Below are 12,198 nucleotides of genomic sequence, written 5' to 3'. Positions count from 1 at the left end.
AATTAGACAATAGCTCATTGCTTCAGTCTTTTTTGTGATTTTTTTTTTGTTTTTTTTTTACACAGTGAAGAAACGATTTCCTGGTCAGTGTGACATCCCTGCCAATCATCTCCTCTTCTTGTGACGAACGAAATAGGACAGAGTCCTGCTAAAGATAACAAAGCCTCAAAAGAAGCCATTAAAAGAGTCTGAAAAGAGCTGAATGAGACATAATTTGGTTCTGTTCAAGTCAGAACTATCACCGATTCACAACACGCGTTGATTCAAGGCACTTTCAGTTCAACCCAAACACATTTCTATTGATTCCAGCCATCAAACGGTGCTTTCTATGTCAGAGTTAAAGAAAATACAAAATAAATTCAGAAATGAATATGAAAGTAGCTATGTCATTAAGTTTTGTTTTTTTTAAACCAAAACATGTGATCACAATAAAACTCAAAACCGGTTGAAATGATAATATTTTAGCTGGCTCTAAGAGAAGAAACCTGTTTGTGGTAACTAAACCACATAGCAGGTCATTAGAAAGAAAAAAATAACTACAATGTCCTTTTTTTTTAATTAGAAGGCCTTCAGCTCATTTAATTTCAGTCAAATTCATTCTAAAAATCAGACAGCATAGTAACAAAAACATAACTGCACACAGCGGTGCTTTAACACAAAAGTATTCCTACAAACACTCAGGTCACTGCTAACTAGCAAGAGGAAACCTAAAGCTGAGGGAAAGGACTAAGAGCGGTTGTTGTGGAAAACTAATTCATCTTTTTTGTTGGGTTTTTCCTGCAGGAATCTCGGTCCGGGTTGGTGGCCCACCAAATAACAGCCTTAAAGATTTTCACTGTAAATCATGAAACAACATGTGTGAAAGCAACAAGTATAATTTTCACATCACAAGGATTTGTTAGAAAGCGCGTAATGAAAAGGGGGAGAAAATCTGGAAATGTAGACAACACTGATCATGACAGTGTTGAATTTCTTGTCTTTTTATATTGTTCTGAAATACTTTTGCTTCAATGCTCTCTTGCTTTCTGTTATAATTTAAGTTAACAGTGAAACTGCCTATCATGCAAAGTAGTGGTTAATTAGCTCAAATTACATAACGTTTGATTCACTTTTCTCATTTTCATTGTGTTTATTATCCCTCCTTTTGCCCACTTACTTTCCCCACCAGCAGCAGCAGCAGCCCGCACGTGCTGCGTGCTCGCCCCTGCTCCGCTCGTCTCGTGCGCGTCGCCATTGGTGTGGGATGATGTCATCCACAGCCGAGACAATAGAGCCCTCCTCCTCCTCCTCCTCATTCTCCCCCAGTCAGCGTCTCCTCGCCACGCGCGCACCGCGGCTCGGCGTGACACACGCTCGGACGTGACGCCAGCTGAGTGAGCCGAGCGCTTCTGGTGACATTCGCTGCCGCAGTCGGTTCGGTCCGGAGCCCGACGGAGCCGCGCGCCTGCCGCTCAGACCGGCGCTCTCCTCTGGAAAAGTGTCACACATCTGGTCCGAGCGCACTCGACCCACCGGCTCGGTCCACGGCGCGAGGCAATGAGGGATTTGTGACTGGGCTGCGCGTGAGCGATGAACACACAGCGGGGACTCTTGACGTAAGTCGTGTTTCGTCTCGGTGACTGTCGGCCTCGGGCAGCAGCAGGTTCTAACAAAGAGCCGCAGAACCACCTCCACCTGCGTGGCCAGATGATTTCCACTACAATAATAGCAACGTGTTGTTGTTCACTTCTGGCCGAAACGTGCAACAACGCGCAGCGCGTGGCCCTTCGTTTTTGTTGAAATCCCAGTGCCACGAGAAGGTGGCATATGCAGAAGAACAATTATTGGTTCTGTTCGGGTAAACAGTGCAGATTTAAGCAGGGTGAGGAAGTGAAGGGACGCGCCTGCTGGCTCGGGCCCACATCAGCTTTATTTCTCATCATGGGAAAGGTTGGCGAGACCGCAAAGATGCGATAAAACACAGAGTGGGGGGTGGGGGTGAGTGGGGGGAAGAGAGCGGGCAGGGCGCCACCTAACGGGAGTGAGAGTGTTTTTTTTCCATCACTGACCTGCAGAGTGGCCCTGAAAACAACAAGGTGGAGGAAGAACAGCCAAGATCTTAGAGCTGATTTACTCACCATCATATGAGCCTTTAGTTGTTGGTGCAAGCAGCGAAGGAGTAATGGCTTTAACAGAGGAGACTCTTTGCATTGGAGCTAATTAGTTGTTGTTTTTTTTTAATAAGAACTGCCTAGACAGAAACTAGTCTGCAGAAAACGTGACTGGTTGTAAATCACGCAAGAACCACTGAGGTGCAAAAGCCAAGTTAAGCAAAAACAAAACAAAACACAAATTCCCGTGAAGCGTTTATTGCACTGTATGTACTTTAGATGCCAGCAAGAGTCTTTATTGTGACAGGGTCACGCCTATTGATCACCCCACAGAGAGGCATCACTCAGCAGCACAGCTTGATGCTGCTTTCACACACCATAGACTTGACTCACTGCTTATATATAACCACAGGAACCCTTGTTGGTGACAGAGAAATGTTTCGCTAAAGTGCTTTGCTCATGAAATCCAAAGTTTTTGATGCTTGTGGGGATTAAGATAAAAAAAAAATTTTAAAAACAAAAAAGACAGATTGCACTCTGGCTTGAGGATGATCGTTCACAATAAGACAGGTGCAGCCTTTCTCTGTGAGCAGTTAGCACTTACTTCTAATTGCCCGACTCTATAGTCCTGAACTGTGTGCTTAGATAGAGCCGTTTCACTATTTGCTGTGTGCAAATAGTGAAACGGTGGATAGTCCACTGTTCCACATTGCTATGTGAAAAAATCAATCACTATTTATCTCTGCTGTGCAGCTCTATGTACTTATGTGGGCTATACGCTCAAATATTCGTGTCAGCATTGTGAACCAGAAGTAGATCCAAAATTAGATGCATTTTATTTAGATTTTAACCCTTCAAACTGGAACTATCTCACCTGAGCAAATGTGAGGTCTGATGCTAAGTGCCGGTGTTGGCTAACAGCCACACAGTCTTCACGCAGACCATCATGATGTCACAGTGAAGCGTAGCTTACTCCGAGGTCTTAGAAGCTTTGACCTTTGACATCTAAAGGAATGGTTCCATCCTCCAGCCAAAGTGAAAGACTTGCAGCAAAACCAGCAATTCCCTTTGAGGTGTTTGAGGGATAATATGTTCACGGAGGCGGAACCAGGCGAAACATGGAAGGACAACTTGAGAACACAAAGCGTTTGGCTGTGGCTGGTGTTTGTGTGGACACATGAATAATCGGCCTCAGGTAGGCTTGTTCTGAATGCCTCAGTGCGTCAAATCTAAATATAAATAGATTGTTTCGCAATATTAACTGGGGTTTTTTTTGTCGTTTTTTCAGTTGACAGCTTGGTTTTTGACCAGAACTTCATGTATGATTTAGTCCTAAGTTATTAGGGGAGCTAAATGCTTAATGAGTCGACACAACGTTTTGGTTCACAAAATGTTTTTGTTGCCCCAGTGTTTCATAAATCTCAAACTGTCTTAAAGTAAACACTGGATTCAAGGTGTGTTGGCGGTGTTGTCTATACATGTTTCCCCAATTAACGTCTGAAAATATTGAAAGTTCCCAAACAGCAGTCTCATGTAAACGAAGCCACTGCTTAGCAACATTTATTCTCGTTAGTCTTCTACCATAATTTGACATTGAGTATTATCTCTGTATGTATGAGCAGTCAGAGCTTACTTTGTGGCTTATTTGGGAGTGTTAAACATGGACCCAAAGTGAAATGGGATTATTCCTGAAGAAATCTCAGGAAACGTAGCTTCTAAATTGTCCAACACGGTGCAAGAAAAATATTTCTGCCCCAAAACAAATGCAAGTTGTGCAAAACCAGAGATGAAAGTATCGAGCGATGTCATTTTGTTCATGCAGGCCTGGGAGAAAGAGCTGATTTCTATGTGAGTGTTAGACGAGATTGAGGGCGCCATGTTTAAAGCTCTCACCCTAATATCAGGGGATTATAAAACCTATTTTGTCCAGACGACAGCCAGAAATGACGGCACATTTTAATATTGTGATCTTTTTATACCCCTACAAAAACCCATGTGGGGTCTTTTGTGTCATCTTATTTATGCAATAAGAAAACAGGTGACGAAATAGAGAAACCCAAATTAAACTCTATGAATTATCATTTCATATAATCTGCAAGACAAACTCCTGACTGATCGACTCAAGGAAGCTTATTGTGCACCTAAACTTTGGTTCTCTGCGGTCACACCATTCTCCAAAATGTACAGTCCTTAGAATCACTTTACCCAAGCTTAGTGATGAAAGTAATTTTGTTTCTCTGTGTGTGCTGTGAGGCTCTCTGAGGTTGTGTGAGTTTTCCACAATTTTCCTTGAAGTCAGTCTGGTGCTGATTCCAAAGGAGAAGAAAAAGTCTGTTTTTAGCCACTTCAGCTCACAGATATCACTGTTGGCTTCTTATGTTCAAGTCAAGCAGACTCCTGTCAAAAGGAATTTTCTCACATATTATATTTGGGTGATTTTCTAAGGCGGACCTGAACACTAAATGGTTTGGGGGACTCTCTTTGCTCCAAAGATTATTGTGTAAGTAAAGAACGGAGAGGCTGTATTTAAAGGGTAGCTGCCACGCTGCTTCAGATAATCACTCTCATACATACCATAATGTGCCTCACAAATGTATTGTTTCTTATTATAGCTATTTTTGTTTAATTGGGAGTAACTGAGTAAAGGAGGGTCCAATTTAAACATGGAGCATAGTTTTTATTTGCCTCCTTTTTGGTACTTCTACCTTGTGTCACCCTGTCACATAAAACATGATGGAGTTCTCGTCTTTGACATAAAGTGCAAGAAGGGTTAATACTTCTATCCAAGCCAGAGCATTTTCCGTTTGAGGTTTCAGTTTTTGCTAAGTCCGTCTGTATTTTGAGAAGATTATTTAAAATATATTCAAAGCAGATTAAGGTTGGTTTTATCTTCACCTGTCAGAGGGCTCAAATCTCAGCCAATGACAAAACCTTCTTTTCAACCAAACTCTCTGCAGAGATTTTTATTTTTGGAGGCTTTTTGTTCTTACTTTCAGAAAGATCACACTCCCGATTGCATATTTTAATGCATTTCTATGGAGCGGTTCAGTGGCCTATAACTGGCCTAGTTTAACATATTTCCTATAAACTTAATCGTAAACTTTCTTTCAAATAATGAAAGCAAAAACTCTTCTTGTTTTTTATCTCGTATGGGGATTCTGATGCTGGATGTCCTCTCAGGTTTGGTAAATCTGTCAGGCTGAGAAGAGAAGAAGAAACTGCTGCATGTTTTCCATCATGCTGTTCGCTGGTTTTCCTCTCCGCTCTGCAGCTTCAATCACTCTGCCTGCTGACTGCGGAAGTTAAGTGATGTAATTATTTTGACTTGCCCCCTTCTCGCCTGACGTGATGTGAGGCCTGACGAGACGGACGGGAGAATTTAGCGCATATCTGGAAAGGACCTTTTAACTGTAAACGTGCAGTTGCGTCTGCTTTCAGTTCATCCGAACGAGTCTAAATCAAACGGTACGGATCATTATCGGGGCGTATTATAATGCAAGTGTTAACGCGACGCTTTAATTTGGGAGACTGAGTCACGGCGGTCGGCGTGCGGAACTGAGTCGCTTCGTTTATTCCATGTGACATCATTAGATTTGTAACGTAAGCCTGAATAGAGTTTGAGTCATCTTGTAGGTTTTCTTTTCATTCACTGCACTTGGTTGAACAATTCATTAGTCATTTGATTTGATTTTTGTGTTGCTCTAACTCCATATCCGTTTATTTTTATTATTTTTTTAAGTCCCTGAGCAACACTCTATAAACAACCAGCTATTTACTCCTTCATTACTGATAATGACCGACCCTGCTAATGTTGTCATTTTCATTCCCTGTGTGTTCGTGTGGGGTTGTAGTGTGTGCCTCCTCAGAACTACGCCCCGCTGGGCCGCCGGAGGGATGTGACATCAGCAGCAAGGCTCCCTCTGATCCCCTGCTGACCGTTTCCTCTTTGGTTTTAACAAATAGGCCTGACTCAAGACTTATTTGTATCTCCTCTGATGTTTACGCAAGTGCATTTTTTTCTTCTTCCGTTCAGCTTGAACACGAGTGAATCTGTTTTCTTCTACCTCCTAACGCTACTTCTCTTGCAAACGTTTTCTCGTTGCGGATGTCTTCTTTGGTCCTGTTATGTGGACTAATTGAGCAAACTGTGCTGCATGTCTCAGCATCTAATCTGTCCAATGGACCCCACATCTCTGCACACTCCTGTAAATGTTACTGCTGCATCAAAACAAATGCAGCAGCTTGCATGTATTTCCTTGATTAGCTTCCTGTAGTTAACTGAGTGGCTGAAACGGTTTGATGTCCGCCATAAGGCTTCTTGTATAGCCTTATGTAAGGATTAGGAGTGTGGCTTATTTATGTAGAGCCAGCTCACAACAAATCTCAAAATAAGCAGGTTGAAATACCGAATCTTATTCAGTTCATGCTAATGCAATCCGCTCAGTCAGATTCAGATCCACGAGAATATGAATCTAGTGTGTCCGATTCTAAACTCCGATAATCTTATTATCCTAGTTGCTTAAAAAAGGTCTGAGGAAAACTGCAGCACTCCTTCCCTCTGAGCAGGCAGCAGAGCAGAGGAATGGTTCACTTTTAACAGACAAAGTTTGGTGTTGATCTGCTGTGACTGGCTGCTTCAGGAAATAAAGGGTGAAAAACCACCCAGTGCACCATGTCAATGGCAGTAATGTCTAAAATGTTTTTATTCTGGAAAAGAATCCCGGTGAAACACTGAAGCACTGGGTTACGTTCAAGAAGAATAAATGTGTTCTTCTTGAACACATTTAAGAATGTGATACTGCTGCTGTTAATGGCAGCCGTATATCCATTGTTGGCTTTTATGGAGCTTCCTCCAGGTAAAGAGAAAATGACCAAGTTATGACAGCTTTCTATGGGGGAGAAACAAGCAAAGAGTACATTTTTTTAATGGCACCAATGACTTTATCCAAAAGAGACTTGGTTCAACATGTAAGAACAGATCAGGTGGGGTTTTTTTTCTATTAGAGTCCAAATTTGGGAATATACGACATGATTTGTCGATGGCATTTTCAGAATAGGGACAGAGATAAACACTGAAGAATGGCTTCTGATGTACTTCCTATAAGAAAATAAGAGAAGAAATACTGACCCTTCTTTGGCAGCAATATATCAGTTTGTGGCTTTGTCCAGAAAAGACTCAGACATAAAGAAAGTATCTTCTTAGAAAGTTCATTTGACAAATAATAATCTCTAAGCCCGGTAGAATTGTAACCGCCGTCAGAGAAGATTAGAGAGATTTTCCTGCCGCTGGTGGTGGAGAGGATGCTGAAGGGATGCTGAAGATTTCAAGAGCTGAAGGCGGAGAAGGGGTGGAGTTGTGTTGAATCTCGGCAGTGGAGATGGTGTTGAGATGACGCCAGACATGTTGAAGACAGTGATGCCTGCTGTTTGGAGGAGAAAGCCGGCGCCGATAGTCTGGGAAGGAAGCGCATGATGAGATGAAGAGAGTTTTCCAGTCTGAATTTTATTTCATGAGAAAGAAAGAAAGGAAACTGAAGGATAATAGCAGCAATGCTTGTAAATAATACAGGACTGGAGTGTAGAAGACGTACGGTTGTGACGCTAATATTACCCAGATAGGAAATGCATGAACGCAATAAATAATAAACTCACTGGATGTATTATTCATTTTGTCTAAAGCTTTAAATACTGCTGCTCACTGGGGACAGCCAATAGCTGCTACAGGCCAGAGTTAATGGAGCATCAGCTGGTTCTGCTATGATCTAGAAGTTTGAATTTTTTTAGCAGGAAGTTATAACAGCAAAGGATTTCAATAAGAAAAAATATCTTTGTCCATTCTGTAGTATGTTGAAACAGCTTAGTTTGAACCGTTTTTGATTTTTGTTTTATTAAAACAGATGGTGCAAAATGTTTGTAGATGTATAGACATTTTAGCATTATTAATATTGTTTTGAACTGGCGGATAGCTGACACAATTTACATATTCCTTTCGAATCAACAGCCGGACTATTGCTCTGAGGTTTAAGTTGTGAATCAAATGTAAACAGAGCAACTATGTGATGTCCCAATTTTGAGATTTGCAGCCTCAGTCAGCAACTATCAGGTTTCCAACACTGTGGACAGCAGTCGGTTTACATTTTAGGATGCAACGTTTCCTGTCACAGCAGCAGCAGCTCTGCTGTAAACCGAGTCCACACCTCACCAGTTGCACGAAAACAAACAGAACGGCCGTCCTGTCGCCGCAAACAGCCGACACGGATGAGAACCCTCCACCTGCTGCGACAGTGTCTAAATGAATGAATCTAAAATTTAAGCCTTGATATCTCTTAAATTATCTTTAAAAGACAAACTGGCATTAAACACATTAACCACAAGTCTCAAATTTAGTTTTTCTTTTGCCTTTCTCACGGTTCTTTTTTGTCTGGCAAACGTTTGAGTTGTGCGCAGACACCGTCATTGCGTTTTGTAAGTCGATGCGGTCGAGGATACCACTAGCTACTAATACACCCTTGCTAGCTACATAGTTAACATCTTCTATCGTGGCTAGGAACAAATTCATCAGCAATAGGTTGAACCACATTTGTCATCACCACTGGCTCTCTTCTGATGATTAAAAGAAAAGGCAATTAATCTCATCACCTCGAGTAAGAATCTGAAAATCACTCATGGTTAATGTCACAAGGAGTACCATATGATTATATTCATAACTGTCTTAAAAGGTCTCAAATTTGAGTTGGCAAAACTCAGACTTCTGCGTTGCTCCGTCATTTGCTTTTTGATGAAGTAGCTGCATAAAAGTGGGGTGGAGAGTGAGAACAGAGAGCTCTTCATCAATCTTGTACGTTCAAAGAACCATCTTGAATGTACCAAATACACCGCCTCTGCATTTGGAGCAGAGCTGCTCACCCCAAACAGCCCGGGTGATGAAGACTGTAGAGTCTGCAGGAGAAGCAGAGGCCTCTGTGATCTCACCAGGCGCTGTCATTATCGGATGATAAAGAAATATGCTTCTTTGTCATATGATTTAAATAAAGAGTTGCAATATCCTCCATTATTGTTCACACTTCTTGAACTTTTTCACATTTTCTCACATTACAACCACAAAATGTATGTAAAAAATATATATTTAGGTAATAGATTAACAAAATGTGATGTATTATTGTGAAGTAGAAGGATTTGTTTTTCACTATTTTGTTTGCAACGTTTGTAGCAGCTACCATGCTTTCTATCAGCCTGGGCGCTGGCGTCCATAGCAAACTGCAAACAAGACTTTTAATGACTTTTTCTTTCTTCTTGCCTTTGTTCCTGACTGGCTGGATTGATGGAGCTGCTTCTCTGATTAATGCTCTCCGTCCTTGGCCAGTCGCCTCAGTGAGATGGTTAAAGTTTTATAATCTTACCTGCCGTTTTACTTTTCACAACTTTTTCCCCGAACATGCTGTTGTGTGTTCTAGAGAGAAAAATAACTTCTGAGTCCTTCACAGAAAAGCTGGATTTATGCTGAGACTAAGTTACACACACATGTATTTATTAATCAACCCGATGGTAACCAAGGATAGAAAAAAAAATAGAAGCCACTTCACGATTCTGCAATACTTTGTGTTGATCTAATGGCCTCAATAAAGTAAAGTGACGTTTGCTGTTGGTTCATGCTATTAATCAATGAGCATGCATACTTTTGCATAAGTACTGAAATTATGTGCATAACAGTGTTGGGTGTTTATGGGAGGGAAACCTTTTGACAAAACATTGACATGTGCTTCGTCCTCCTCCTACTGGCTATTGGCTGTCTGTTATCTTCCCTCTGCTGGTGCGGTGTGAGCCGAGGGAGGCCATCATGAACTCCCCCTGCAGACGTTTAGAGCTCTTGCTTTGTAGGCCTGTGTGCTGCTTCCCATCTTCTTTTTTTTTTTTAAACTCGTGTCTTTTTATCTTTGTGTGATTGAATTCCAGATCACTCCTCTTTCATGTGCTCCAGTTCAGACGGAGCTGAAGGCATTTCATCGTGTGGCCTTCTTTAGCTTTTGCAAACCTGAGTGTACGCGTTCTGCCACAAATATCGTCCTATGACCTTCAGGCATCTTTCTTTTAGGAAGATCTGATCTTGCCCTTTGTTGTGATCCGCAGGTATAGCTTTATGCTTCATGTGATATCTTTGGGAGACAAATAATGCCATGAGATTGCCATTTCACACTGCCTGATGGCCCTGAGTCAGGAACGCTTCGATTTGAGCCATTAAATTGATGGAAGAGGTTCTTTTTCAGCATTCTCGCAGTCAGCACTGATTTTGCCAGCGCTCCTCCACTGTGCAGCAACGCTCTGCTCGCCGTTGGGTGCTTCCCGTTATTTCTCTCTTCCTCTCTCTTTCTTTCTTTCTTTCCTGTCACCTGCGAGGCAATGTGCTGTTTGGCAGTTTAAACGGCTAACAAGTGGACCACAATAAAAAAAACTGCCAAGAGAAAAGAACAAGTCAGTCCTTTGATCACAAGCACAACAGTTTTTTGGGGTTTTTTTTGTTAGACAAGCTGCAGAAAGGCCCCCAAACTCTTTGTGCTGTTTGGCTGTAGGTTTTAAGTGAAGCATCTTCAGGAGGGATGTAAGCGTGCAGAGCAACAGGACTTGGTCATTTGTCAGCTTCTGTGACTAATTGGGATCAACCAACAGAAGTGCTTCCACATAAACCAGGCTAATTAAACACAGGTTTGATGAACCTCCTAAAGTGACTGTTTTAGATCATTTTGGTCCCGAAGCATTTCGCCTCCGGGACCAGAGAAAACAAGGCAGAGACAGGAGACAGGAGATTAAATGTTGTTCTAGCTCAGATTGGAAGATTTTTCATCAGTTTTGAAGTGAAAACCCTGAAGACACGGCAGCCAGTTGAAGAATGTGTGTAACGCTAAATAGAAATGATGCATTAATCTATCTTTTTTTATTTTTTTTATTTTGTGCTTTGAATAAGATACGCTTGTTTGTAAACTCACCAAATCGGTAAGTTTCACTCATTTCTCTGAATTCAGACGTTAACACATTCAGGACAATCTGGAATAATACCAGTTGTATGGATTGTATTTTCATGTCAATATTGCAGTGTTGCTTATCGGCCGATTCCGATAATGACCCAATACGATATCTGCAAAAGTCATCATTCATTTTTGGAGTGGGATGTTAGAAAAGACTTGGTGAAGTGATATTACTCAAAAAAGAGAATAATCAACTGTAGGTACGAGAACTGACCCAATATAATGGGGAAGGATTTCAGTTCTTCTATCAACATAATTATATCAGAGATTTTAGATGCATTTCAATATCTTCTGGTACTTTTTCTTTTCTTCTTCTCTTTCTTTCTTTTTCTGATTTTTAATATCAACTCAGGTTGAGATGATCCTGATATGCACAGCAGCCAAAGTTCTGCCAATGCCCTCCAGAAGTATTGACATCTTTGATAGAGATGGATAAAAAAAACATTGACATAAATTGTGTTACCTTCCATCACAGAACTTCATCTGTTATTTTGAGCGAGTCTATACATTCAGATTTCTCAATAATCCATATATAGGGAATTCAACTAAATATTTTTTTTTAGGTTCTAAAGTTTTAACACTCAAAGAATTTAAAACTGATTGAAAAGTATGACTTTTTTACGTTATGTATCTTATTTTAGAGCATCCGTTTTGAGATTAGACCTATTAAGCAAATCAGGCAGAATGCTTGACCTAATCACGCTGTCAGACGAAATGGCAAATCAGATCTCTAATCGCTAGCGCTTGCGCCGCTGCCCCTGGCACTGGCTTTTGCTCATGCTTTTGCTCATCCTCCTGTATTTTTCCCAGTAAAATACTGTGTGAACATCAGCCAGCGACACTAGCGCCGAGTATTTTTAACTTCTGTTTGGCCCAAGCTGTAACTGTAGTTGAGTGAAAATGCCAGTGGCCAGCCCGCTCTTTCTGTCACACACTCTGCTTGTGAGGGGAAAGTGATCAGAGTGATAGTGACTTCCACCATGATAAAACTGGGTCAATGTAACCCCAACCCCCCTCCACTACAGGCAAGGCTGAAAGAGAGGGGTGGAAAAGAGATGAGGATGCCACCACCAGACTGCGCGAGGACT

General features: G+C 41.5%; 1 protein-coding gene across 1 annotated transcript in view; it reads left to right on the top strand.

The window, feature by feature from the left end:
• Positions 1-1,164: 1,164 nt before the first annotated feature.
• si:dkey-175m17.7 (uncharacterized) overlaps positions 1,165-12,198 on the top strand; it is a 35,847-nt gene continuing 24,813 nt past the window's right edge. The window contains exon 1 of the mRNA XM_055043878.1: positions 1,165-1,595. The gene's annotated coding sequence lies outside the window, so the exon portion shown is untranslated. The remainder of the gene's footprint in view (positions 1,596-12,198) is intronic.

This window comes from Poeciliopsis prolifica, unplaced genomic scaffold (genome assembly GCF_027474105.1).
Source record: "Poeciliopsis prolifica strain line A6 unplaced genomic scaffold, Auburn_PproV2 SCAFFOLD019, whole genome shotgun sequence".
Taxonomy (NCBI): Eukaryota; Metazoa; Chordata; class Actinopteri; order Cyprinodontiformes; family Poeciliidae; genus Poeciliopsis; species Poeciliopsis prolifica.
Note: the sequence above shows the minus strand (reverse complement) of the source record. Positions and strands in the feature narration are given on the sequence as shown.